Source organism: Bison bison, unplaced genomic scaffold (genome assembly GCF_000754665.1).
Source record: "Bison bison bison isolate TAMUID 2011002044 unplaced genomic scaffold, Bison_UMD1.0 scf7180017864144, whole genome shotgun sequence".
NCBI classification, from domain to species: Eukaryota; Metazoa; Chordata; class Mammalia; order Artiodactyla; family Bovidae; genus Bison; species Bison bison.
In genome coordinates, this window is record NW_011494716.1 from 6,284,171 (window position 1) to 6,297,025 (window position 12,855).

Consider the following 12,855-nt stretch of genomic DNA (forward strand, 5'->3'; position numbering starts at 1 on the left):
GACCCCCACCATCCATCAGAATGATGTCTTCCTGGGGCAACAGGAAAAGGGAAGGATGGAAAGAGCAAAGCAGGGGATGGGTCATGTCTGGGGGAATCAACTTCATTTAAAGAGCCTTCCGGGAAGTTGCGCATCTCCATTCCCTGATTGCAAAGTGCTGAACTTGAAGGCTGATCCTCAACAGTCCTCTTCCAGTTTTCTTTGGAGACCGGAAATCAACATGGCCTGGGGAAAGCCTTGTAGAGTGGGTGTCTGAACCTGGGTTCCTGTCTTTGCTTGCATTATCTTGGGGACCACATCATAGGGGATTGAACGGAAGCCCCCTGCCAGTGCTGGTTCTCAGCTACCCACAATTCTGCTGTCTGTAAGCTTCTTACCACTGTCTTTGCCTCTCATTTATAAATGTTTAAAAATATTCACTTGATGCACAGTGGGATTATAGATTCTCTCATTTCTGCAATGAAAAGCCGCTCATGCATTATTCAAGAAAAATATTGTATTATTGAACAAAGGATGGGTGTATTCATCCCTTATTATGCATTCTAGTCTTTGCTACCTTATTAGTAGATGCGTTCTGTGAGGACTTTACTGATGCGGTTTGTAAACAAAGGTGAGATCAAACAGTGGTGTGTTTAGATGGCAAGATTATGAGGTTATCATAAAGTCATCAAATTGTATGCCTGGGAGGTTATCTAGTCTTCTCAGTGCCTGGGTTCCTTCTCCCTTCCATTCCTACCAAGTGGAAGTTCAACCTTGGCTTGAACTCTTCCATTGATGGGGAACTCATTACCCCAATTTCACCACTGTGGTGTTTGTAAAGAAGTTCATCTCATATTGGGCAGGGACTCTCTCCCCATGGGCTCTACCCACTGGACTTCCCTTCTACATCAAACAGTTCTGTTCCCTTTCCTCCACAACAGCCCTTAAGCTATGCGAAAATGGAGACTGTCATAACCCACCTTGGCAATTTCTTTGATTCTTCAGCCAACTGGCCATTGCAAAAAGGACAGTCAATTGGATCAATAAATATTTATCAAAGAACCTCCTCTTTACAGTCCAGGCACGTTGATGAGCATGTTCATACCTTATAACTCTTTTAAAGAATATTTGTTTATTTATTTGGCTGGGCCAGGTCTTAGTTGAGGCCTGAGGGATCTTTAGCTGTGGCATATGGGATTTAGTTCTGCAACCAGGGATCGAACCCAGGCCCCTTGCTTTGGAAGCTTGGAGTCTTGGCCACTGGACCACCAGGGAAGTCCCTGTGTCTTATAACTCTTTGCAGTTCAGTGGAGGATTTGTAGAGTGTTTAACTAGCAGGGTTTGAAGCTCATGTCCACCCTGTACCTCTCCAGTCCTGACTCCTACCACTCTCCCCTCACCCTCCTTCCTCAGCCTCTTTGGATTTCTAGCCCTCCAACACACAAGCTCTCCCTGCCTCAGGGCCTTTGTATATGCCACGCTCACTGCCTGGGATGCTGTCCCAAGATCTTTATATCTGCTGCTCACTTCTCACCATACAGCTTGCCACTGAAGGGACATCTCCTCAGAGTAGCCTTTTTGGATTTCTATCTAAACTAAGCCCCCAGTCCCACCTCTGGCCCATCACTCTCCCTGCATTATTTTTTCTGTAGCACTCTGCAGTCAATAAATGTTTACTGAGTCAATAAATGTTTACTGAGCACATACTATGTGTCAGGGATTTTTCTAGGAACTTGAACTTCATTGGTGAAAAAAAGAAATTCAGTAATTCTTGCCTTCATGGAGCTTACCTTCTCCCAGGAGGGACAGAGAATATGTAATATATGTGTGGATAAATTATCTGGTATGTTAGAAGGAGTTAGGAACTAGGGAGAAAGAAGCAGAGGACTGAGATGCCAGTAAGGTGAACAGAGTTGTGTATTAATATTAAAGTCATCTTTCAGAGATGAACTTTGAGCAAGGATAGTTTCCAGAGATGAGATAATATTTTTATTTGTGTGTCTGTGTATTCCTTGTCTCTTCCTTTTTGGAATGTAAGATCTATGAGGATGGGGGTCTCTTCTGTCTTATTTCTGTTTGCGCCCAGTATCTGGCATATCATAGGAACTCAATGGATTTTTGGGAAATGACTGTCAAATGCCTATACGACTAGATAAGAGGCATTGGCAAAAGGTTTTGTCCAAGGTGTAATGTAAAATGCACAAAGTTGGGACTTCCCTGATGGTCCGGTGGATAAGAATCCATTTGTCAATGCGGGGGACGCAAGTTTGATCCCTGGTCTGGGAAGATTTCTCCTGCCATGGAACAATGAAGCCCATGTGTCAGGGCTGAAGCCTGTGCCCTTCAGCCTGCGCTCTGCAGCAAGAAAAGCCACCATGATGAGAGGCCCTCATACCTCAGCTAGAGAGTAGCCCCTGCCCGCCACAACTAGAGAAAGCCCAGGCACAGCAACAAAGACCTGGAGTAGCCAAAAATAAATGAATAAATAAATAAAAATTAAAAAAATCCCCCCCCTCAAAATCCTTGCAATTGTCTTCTGCATCCTCTACTTCTTCTGTGAATTTTTTTTAGGGCCTGCCTCCTTATTTCCTTTCCCATAGAATGGCAGATCAGATCAGATCAGTCGCTCAGTCGTGTCTGACTCTTTGCGACCCCATGAATCGCAGCACGCCAGGCCTTCCTGTCCATCACCAGCTCCCGGAGTTCACCCAGACTCATGTCCATCGAGTCAGTGATGCCATCCAGCCATCTCATCCTCTGGCGTCCCCTTCTCCTCCTGCCCCCAATCCCTCCCAGCATCAGAGTCTTTTCCAATGAGTCAACTCTTCACATGAGGTGGCCAAAGTACTGGAGTTTCAGCTTTAGCATCATTCCTTCCAAAGAAATCCCAGGGCTGATCTCCTTCAGAATGGACTGGTTGGATCTCCTTGCAGTCCAAGGGACTCTCAAGGGTCTTCTCCAACACCACAGTTCAAAAGCATCAATTCTTCGGTGCTCAGCCTTCTTCACAGTCCAACTCTCACATCCACACATGACCACAGGAAAAACCATAGCCTTGACTAGACGAACCTTTGTTGGCAAAGTAATGTCTCTGCTTTTCAATATGCTATCTAGGTTGGTCATAACTTTCCTTCCAAGGAGTAAGCGTCTTTTAATTTCATGGCTGCAGTCACCATCTGCAGTGATTTTGGAGCCCAGAAAAATAAAGTCTGACACTGTTTCCACTGTTTCCCCATCTATTTCCCATGAAGTGGTGGGACTGGATGCCATGATCTTCATTTTCTGAATGTTGAGCTTTAAGCCAACTTTTCCACTCTCCACTTTCACTTTCATCAAGAGGCTTTTGAGTTCCTCTTCACTTTCTGCCATAAGGGTGGTGTCATCTGCATATCTGAGGTTATTGATATTTCTCCTGGCAATCTTGATTCCAGCTTGTGTTTCTTCCAGTCCAGCGTAGAATGGCAAGAAGGATGGAATTGCACCCACTTCCTGCTAACACATCCCATGATGTGACTCAGAGAAGGTGCTATCATTCCCGTTCTGCAGATGAAGAAACTGAGGCTCGGAGAGGTTCACGGTCGATCAGGGTTAGTGACCGAGTGTGGATTTGAATCAGAGTCCATTCCACTGACAGGATGACCAACGGCAAGCCCCTCTCACTGGCTTTTTCTGCACTATCCTCAGACCAGAGCTTCCTTGAACAGCTTGGGTGATGGGTCCTCCCTGCGGGGGACTCTCACGAGATTCAACTCTTCATTGCCTCCCCACCTTGAATCTGAGGTGGAATTTTCCTGAGAGTGAATCTGCTACTTCCTAACTCTCTCTGAACCAAGGGCAAATCCTGCTCAGCCTGCTGGATCCTCTTAAACAGAACCAAATAAATAAGCAGTAAGCTTTGAATAATTGGCTTTTGCTTCTCAAAGCCAATTGTTGTCAAAATGAATCCTTCATTCCGCCTCTTTCATTACATTTGACTAAATTGTCTTTTGGGTCTCAGGGGAAAGATTAACTCTTTTCCTTCCAGATGTCTTCAGGGCAATAGCAATCTTCCCTTACCTTTCTAAAGGATCTTAGGATTTTCAAAGTCCTTTCATATACATCACAGGATTTTTGGTCCAGGTATTACAAACCATCCTGTGTTGTATAGTTACTTAGTGTTAGTCGCTCAGTCATGTCTGACTCTTTGTGACCCCATGGACTGTAGCCTGCCAGGCTCCTCTGTCCATGGAATTCTCCAGGCCAGAATACTGGAGTGGGTAGCCATTCCCTTCTCCAGGGGATCTTCCCAACCCAGGGATCGAACCCGGGTCTCCTGCATTGCAGGCAGATTCTTTACCATCTGAGCCATAAGGGCACTTTAAAAAATTGGGAATCCACAGATGGATGCATTCATTTTCAAGTAACAGAAAACTCAGCTCCAATGGACACAGAAATAAAGGGAACTTACTGACATAGAACTGAAATATCCAGAGGAAGAAACAGTTTTGGGTGCCGTGTGATCATTACTATGGCTTAATTTCTCTGTCAGTGTTTTTTTTTTCATCTTTTCAGTTATTTTGCAAGTCAGATTCATTCTCAAGCTGGCTTCTTCCTTGATTGCAATATGGTTACAACAAACGATGCTTTATGCTTTCTCATTCACATCCACTGAGCAGAAAGAGCCTTTTTGTTTCCACATTCCAAGAGGAAGCCAAAGGCTCACCTCAGTTGCACCTACAGAAGTCACGTGCTCACTCCTGAACCAGCGACAGTGGCTCAGGCAGCGGCAGGTGTGCTAAAATGCTGATTGGCTTGGAGTCAATTTCCCCTAAAGCATATGGATGCTGTTAGGGAGAGGGCAGAGGGTACAGATGCTGAATAGGCAGTCAGCATATTTCTACTCCAGATCCAGGTTAGGATGTGAAAACCTGAGGATGGAGTCATTTATGAAAGTCATTTATTGGTCACTGAGTACTGGAGCAGAGACTAAAACCTAGTCTCACATCTTTGGATTCAGAGATCTTTCCCAACATCAATTTGTCCTCACCTTTTGCTAGTGCTGAATTTGTAATCTTTCTTTTGCCAGAGGCTGAGCAGTATCAGCAGAGTAAGATATTCGGATGAGGGAAGGCCTCCTTTGTACCTTGTTGATACTGAAAACTTCACATAATTACCTTCTCTGGGGTTACAATATTGCTTGTTCAGTTATTAACAATCATCCGTTGAACCAGGAACGTTGCCTGGCCCAGACCATCCAGATACCCGTCTTTTAATCAAATCTTGTAGTTGCAAGATACAGAAACCTACTGAAGCTAATTTGAGAAAAAGCAAAAGGAGAGGATTTATTCTAAGAGTACAGGATTCTTGATTTTATCCTCTCTTCTCCCAGAAATTACATCATACTCTTCTAGATGAAATGTATAATAACAATACACACACTGCTTATGGAGAATATTAATTAGCCCCGGAAGTCTCTGCAGCCTGATCAGAGTGGATTCTCTGCTCCTCTTATTATATTTGAGTTTAAGTTTAAGGAGCTTTGAATAACATCTAACCCCATTTGCATGTATTTCCAGCTAGCTCTTTTAGGATTAATTAGATGGATTTTTTTTTTAAAGGAAAGGAACTGGAAAGCTTTTCTGGAAAAAAATATAGGGGATCGATTGGAAATCTGTGGTGAAGTCTGCTCCTCTCATTACCCAGTTTAGATATTCAGTCGATGTAACCTCAATGCATGCCCACTTTGTACTGAGTTTGCATTCCGATTCAGGTCCCACAGGTGCAAGCAAGAAATTACTTGAGGCTGGCAGGAGGCATGCTCATTTTATAAAGTTTCCTGTGCTTACTCCCACGCAAGATCTGGGGCCATGGAAAAATATCTTGGCCACTCAGGTTTTCAGGGAGGACAGAGTGTTTCTATCTCTTCATGAAGACCCTGGATGGATGGCTCTCATATGGGGATTGTAAGAGAGTCACCTTCTTATGCATCTGGATTAAATCATCTGGAACCATCCTCTCCAGCTCATGAACGTCATAGCTTCCTCCTCTTTCCAGAAGCAGAGGGAAGCAATATCTAGATAACCTGATGAGTAAGCAGTGAATGAATGAATGGATTCCTCTTTTGCTTCCCCAATGAATTCTTCAGTTTCTCTGCTCAAATTGCAGCTTCAGAATCAGTTGAGAATGTGTTGGAAGCATCAAATCTGAAGCCCCATTCCAGACCCTGAATCAGAAACTGTGTTTTAGTAATACTCCCTGGGTCTTTCCCAGGCACAGGAAAGTTTGAGAAGCAAGGCTGTAGAAATTGCTTCTACATCACCTGTAGTCCTTTACTGCTCATTTGACTGCCTGTCTGCATCCAGGAGAAGGGCCAGAACCATGTCTATTCCCTTGGGTATCTCCATCTCCTATATAAGGGTTATATCCTGGGGGTATTCAGTAGCTGTTAGATGGATGAATGGATGGATGGATGGACAGATGGATGGATGGATGGATAGATGGGTGGGTGGATGGGTGGGTAGGTGGATGGATGGATGGATATGTGAATAGATAGATGGATGGATGAATGAGTGGAAGGATGGACAGGTGGATGTATGGATGGAGGGATGGATGGATAGGTAGGTGGATGGATGGATGGGTGGATGGATGGGTGGGTAGGTGGATGGATGGATGGATATGTGAATAGATAGATGGATGGATGAATGAGTGGAAGGATGGACAGGTGGATGGATGGGTGGGTGAATAGATGGATGGATGGACAGATGGATGGATGGATGGATGGATGGATAGATGGGTGGGTGGATGGGTGGGTAGGTGGATGGATGGATGGATATGTGAATAGATGGATGGATGGATGGATGAGTGGATGGATGGATGGATGGATGGATGGGTAGGGGGGCGGATGGATGGGTAGGGGAGTGGATGGATGGATAAGTGGATGGATGGATGGGTAGGTAGATAGATGGACAGGCAGTTGGGAAAGAGAAAACAGATTTCACTGCTTGCAGGGAGGCTCCCTGTTCTAGTGGCAGACAGCTGAGGTCAGAGGAAAGGGAAATGTCATTGAGCAGTTTTGTTAGCATCACATTTCTTGAGCATCCTATTTGTGTGAGGTTGTTTCCTACACCATACAGCTCACTCCCTATAAATCATTACCAGGTAGGCATCAACACCATCGTATTACACCTGAGCGAGTGGTGGAGCTACACTTTGAACCTGGACCAATACTTTTTCTTTCCTGCTGCACTGCCACTCAGTGTCTGTGTGACCTGGGTGTCAGGGGCAGAGGCTTTGGCGCCCTGCTCATCCAGTAACCCCCGCCATTCACTCTTCCATACAACAGCTTCTGTCTGTGGGGAACCCACAACTCTGCCTGAGGGCTGCCCCCAAGCTTAAGAGCTTGCTTGTCCCATGTGCAAGGCAAGTCAGGAGTTCTGGGGAGGTAACACTGTTAGGAGCAACCCTCCACCAACAGGAATGGGTTGTTGTTGTTTAGTCCCTAAGTCATGTCCAACTCTTTGTGACCCCATGGACTGCAGCACGCCAGGCTCCCCTGTCCTTTACTATCTCCCTGAGTTTGCTCAAATTCATGTCCATTGAATTGCGGATGCCATTCAACCATCTCATCCTCTGTCGTTTCCTTTTCCTTTTGCCTTCAGTCTTTCCCAGCATCAGGGTGTTCGTCATTGAGTTAGCTCTTCACATCAGGTGGCCAAAGTATTGGAGCTTCAGCTTCAGCATCAGTCCTTCCAATGAATACTCAGGGTTGATTTCCTTTAGGACTGACTGGTTTGATCTCCTTACAGTCCAAGGAACTCTCAAGAGTCTTCTCCAGCACCACGATTTGAAAGCATCAATTCTTATGGTCCAACTCTCACAACCGAATAAAATATTAAAAAAAACCCAACAACACTATGACTGACTTGGTTTGGGAAAGGCAAAGGTAGTCGCAGAGAGAAAAGAATAATGAAAAATAATGTAAGGTTTTTTTCAATCTTGGGCAGAGTTGGTGCATAAATGCCTCTTGGATGGGATAACTCTGGGAGAATGTTCTACAGCATCTCCTAGAGTCTTGATGTGGTGAAGCCCCAGCCGTGCACCATGGAGACCTACTCAAAACACCCTCTTCATTGGTTTGCTTTGCTTCCCTGTCTCCTCTCCCTCTGGTGCTTCCTGGGATAGCCTCACAAATACATTGTTTGCATTCAGATACTTATCTTAGAGTCTCCTTCTCAGAACCCAAATCTGAGACAGGATCTATTAAATAAAAACCACTACAGCCATCATGTTCTGATTACCAGACACTGTGATAAGCACCTGGAGAGTGTTATCTCATTGATCTTCACAACATCCCTGGGAGGTAGGTTCTGGCTGCAGATAGGAAATCAAGGCTCAGAGAGTGAAGGGATGTGCTGAAGGTCACCCAGGCTGGTCACTGTTTCTGTTTGTTGTCATGAGCCTTAAATACCTGCCATCCCAAGAGGATCTGAATTATCCCCTGAGATCATGGATGTGACGATTCGTCACAAAAACTGGAACTGCAGTTATCATCACTGAGTTTCTAGAATGGGCTGACTTTGTCAACAGAGTTCTTTCCACGGATGCTAGGGCAAGTCAAGGAGGGTTTGGGTTCCCAGGGGTCTGAGGGGATATTTGGAGAGGCTTAATGTAAGGATTTCAAGGGACCAGAGGACAATGGAAAAATGTTCGGGCTAGGGATGTGCATGCCTGTGACCCTATCGACTATAGCCTGCCAGGCTCCTCTGTCCACGGAGTTTTCCAGGCAAGAATACTAAAGTGGGGTTGCCATTTCCTCCTCCAGGGGATCTTCCCAACCCTGTGATCAAATCCTCCTCTCTGCATCTCTTACATTGGCCGGTCAATTCTTTACCAGTAGCGCTACCTGGGAAGCCCAGGGTCTAGGGATAGGGGAGATCTTACCAGTAGAATAGGAGGAGGCTAGATGGATTTGAGGATGAGCTTGGAAAAAGCAAGACTGATCCGGGTCCCTCTATCCACGGTCCACATCTGGTGCTTGGGTGTTGGGGAGTAGCCAAGGAGTATGATAGACAGTCTGGAAGTAGGAAAAGGGATTATATGTGGCTCATAGCAGTCAAAGGTGAACCCCTGGCAGCCACATCAATAAATTGTAGAGGGTAGACTGGCAAACAGCTTTTATCTTACATGCCAGCTCTCACTGACTGATCATGGCTTCCTGGAGCCCTGTGTAGAGGGCAGTTCCGAGGCTACTTCTCACCTCGGAGTAAAAGAGAATCAGGATTGATTAGTGATGTCTGCCTGGGGCCCAGGGGTGGAGCGTGTTGGTACCCACGCCACGTGGAGGAACAGACTGAATTCCAGTCTGAGTTGGAAAAATTCTTTCCATTAGGATGGAAGCAACATTTACATTTCAAGTAAGCTTTTGCTTTTGAGAAGTAAGATTTTTTTCCTTGAGAGTTTATCTTTCCTTTGAACATATGTGGCTAAACCGAGGCCATATGCAAACTTACAGCTTGATTATAACTCCCTAGAGGCAAAGAAAAGAAAAAAACCAGCACACAATTTCTGAGTAGAACACACAAAGAAGAAGGAGTGTGTTGAATGGCTTGCTTCTCCTCCTCCTTCTTGCTCACGGTGGCCTGTGTTGGGTGGGTTTTGATGATGCTAAGTCTTACTGCAATCCTTTCTAAATCTGTGTTCTCTGCCTCCAGGAACTCTGGCTCTGGGTCTCATCTAAGTGATAGTGACAAGGTCTGATAGTGGGAGTTTTGTTTTCTTATTGCAGTTGGGAGAAGGAGGCAGGCAGCCCCCACACGGGCGGTGGTGCGCGGGTGCATCTGCCTATGAGGAATGTCGAACACAGACTATAAATAATGCAGCCGCATCTGCCCTTGGCCTTGGAGCGCGTGTACTCTGCCGCATCACTTAGCTCGCTGATGCTCCATGCAGACCTGTGTGGTGGGGAGAGGCAGACTCACACTTTTATTTTAACCCATAATTGGTACCCTCGCTTTCAGAATGCCCTGGGGGATTGACTTTTATCTCATGAGATGTTTTGAAATTGTCCTCAAGCATTCATTGGAAATTCAAGCATTTAGGTGAAGTCGCACGGAATGAACTCGTTATGAATTCACATAGGGACAAATTCTGTTTGTATTTAATGTGTAATTGTCAGGTTAAATGGTTTAACAGAGTACTCCACACTGAGATTCTATTATAGGAAGTGGCTTTCCTAACATGAGCCTGGCATTCAGCAGATTTATGGGGAGAGGTATTGTATTATCCTTCCAATGCAGAAGGCTGATTTGGAAACACAGTTGGATGGAGTGTTGCTACAGGAAAAGGATGGGAAATTGACTTCTTTGGGTTGGTAGCTGATGCCTGGAGCTTAACTAAGCAGAGAAGATTGAAGTCGAGGTGAGGATCAGTGAAATGGAATGTCAGGATTGATTAGAAATGTCTGCCATGGATAAAGGAGAAAAGAAACAGTATGCACACATAGGTGTCATCCTTTCTCCAAGAGGAAGTTGTTTAGAAAAGCAGGACGGGAGGCACAGACACCAACTGTCCTGGAAGTAAAAAAGAATTGGACAAGGTCCATCCTGACCGCCTATTACCAGAGGAAAAGTTTTGATTTAGACATTGGCAGGCTCCAGAAAAAGCTAGTTCCTATCCTCCACAGTTTCCTATGAGAAATGAGCCAACAGCATTGTTTAAGACCTAATGCAAATGAGTTTTTCAGGCAGAGGAGAGACAGGAGAGAGAAAAGCAAAAGCTTTCTTTTGGCACTAGGTGGTGATGAACAGAACTGTAAAAAGAAAAGACTTTGCGGAACCACACTGAGCATGGGGCTGTGGTTTCCCTTGAATTTCCGTGTCTTCTAGAACAGTGAAGTGGAAAGGCTTCATTCAGGTTTGGATGTGGATTAGCACATCGATCGTATCACATACCACCTAAGTCACTTTGGCCAGGTCATCTGAACATTCTGAGCTTAATTTTCTTCCTGTGTAAATTAAAACTAAAAATGTAAAACCTGCCTAACTTAGGAGGTTTTGCCAAAAGTGGAGCATTAGTTCCTTCCACGTGGAATCTACCTGTGAGGATGTGGCTGGTACAATGTTAGGCACGTAGTGTGTGTTTGACAATATGAATCCAGAAAGGAACAATCCATTTAGGATAAGACTACCCTGGTTTTTGCTCCTATCTCTAAGGTCCTGGAATGCTTCTTCTCGGGGATCATGCCTTCCGGAATGTCTCTAGAGAAAAGAAAGACAGCTCCAGATCCTGGTGGCTTCGGTCACTTTATCAGCCTTGTGAATTTCACGAGACTCTGAAGGAGAAGTTGTGTGTTAGTTTCAGTTGATCCCAAAGGTGATGATTTGGTCCGGCTGTCTAGATCATTGAATACCCTTCTTTCTGCAAGTCCTGGATATTGAGTTTAGCTTCTTGATTTTTCTGTAGTTGGGAGAGAGAGACCGAGACTGCCAGCCCCACCCCAGGTCTTTATGAAGCGCCAAGGTGAAGACCACTGATAACTTTCTCACCATCTTGTTGTTTCTGGAGTCATGCAATCCTTGCAGACCCAAGAAGAATGAATGTTCCATCAGAGCTGTAAATGGCCTCAGGCTGGAGGGATCTGGGGGAATTGGCAGGGCAGTCCTTACCCAAATAGCTCCTCTAGCAGAAGGAAAGCCTGCAGATTTCTGAGCCTGCAACCCTTTCCACCTTCAGATTATTTACAAATTGCTAACAATGAATAGATGGAGAAATCAAGGTTTCTTGCTTGTGTTTTCACCACCCTTTATTCTGGTTGAACATAGTTGAGCTTCTGTTATAGTAATACAGCCAAATAGTAGATTTTTCTCCTCATACTCGCTTCTCAGTCTTTTTGGCTAAATTCAAGTGTAGAATGGGGGCTTCCCAGGTGGCACAGTGGTAAAGATTCCACATGCCAATGCAGGACATGCAAGGGATGCAGGTTTGATCTCTGGGTTAGGAAGATCCCCTGGAGAAAGAAATGGCAACCCACCTCCAGTATTCTTGCCTGGGAAATCCCATGGACAGAGGAGCCTGATGGGCTGCAGTCCATGAGGTCACAAAGAATCGGACACGACTTAGCAGCTGAGCACACTGTGCCCAAGACCAGCCCACCATCACTCCATCCTTGGCTCTAGCTGTGCGGACACCTGGCCAATCAGGGTGCTTCCTCAGTTTGGAATTTAAACCACAGTAATCCTTATTGTTTTTTTTTTTTTCCTATCTGGCTATTGAGAAAGGACGAAGGCTGGTGTTCAGCTGCTGCCTCCTGCTTCTAGCTTTGCAAGCTGAGAAGGTCTGGAAGCCTGTGCCTGGGGCCTGGCATCCACTGGGGCTTTGTGGCTGGGCATATTCAAACCTCTTGCCCACAGAGAAGAAAGTCTCTGCTCTTGGGGCCTCGCTGAGAGCATTGAGATAGGAGGCATTGTTCCTGCGGGCAATCAAGGGAGAAGCTCAAGCTGATTTTTCTGTTCTGGCAGCCGCCTTTGCTTTCCTTTCCCCTCTGGGGAAATTAGCTTGCTGGCTCAGAAAGAGGGAGAATAAACAAGTCTAACCTGAAATATGCATTAGAGTTTAGCTATTTTTGGAGGTCTCCAAGATGGAAAATGGCTGAAGACTGACCAGTTCCCATCTGCCCTGAATTAACATTCTGAAGTTTTATGGGGAGAGGGAGGGGGCCCATAGACCATCAGAACAGTTGAGCTGAGACGGAGAGCGATCTGTCGATCTGAGTGAAAGAAGCATGGCTGTAGCAAGTCCATTCCTCTTAGCAACCAACTCAGAGAGGAGACAGAGAAGGAAGCTGTTTTGAGATGCACAGGGGTTGCCTCTGCTATGGACCCAATGCCTGTGCCCCCCCCC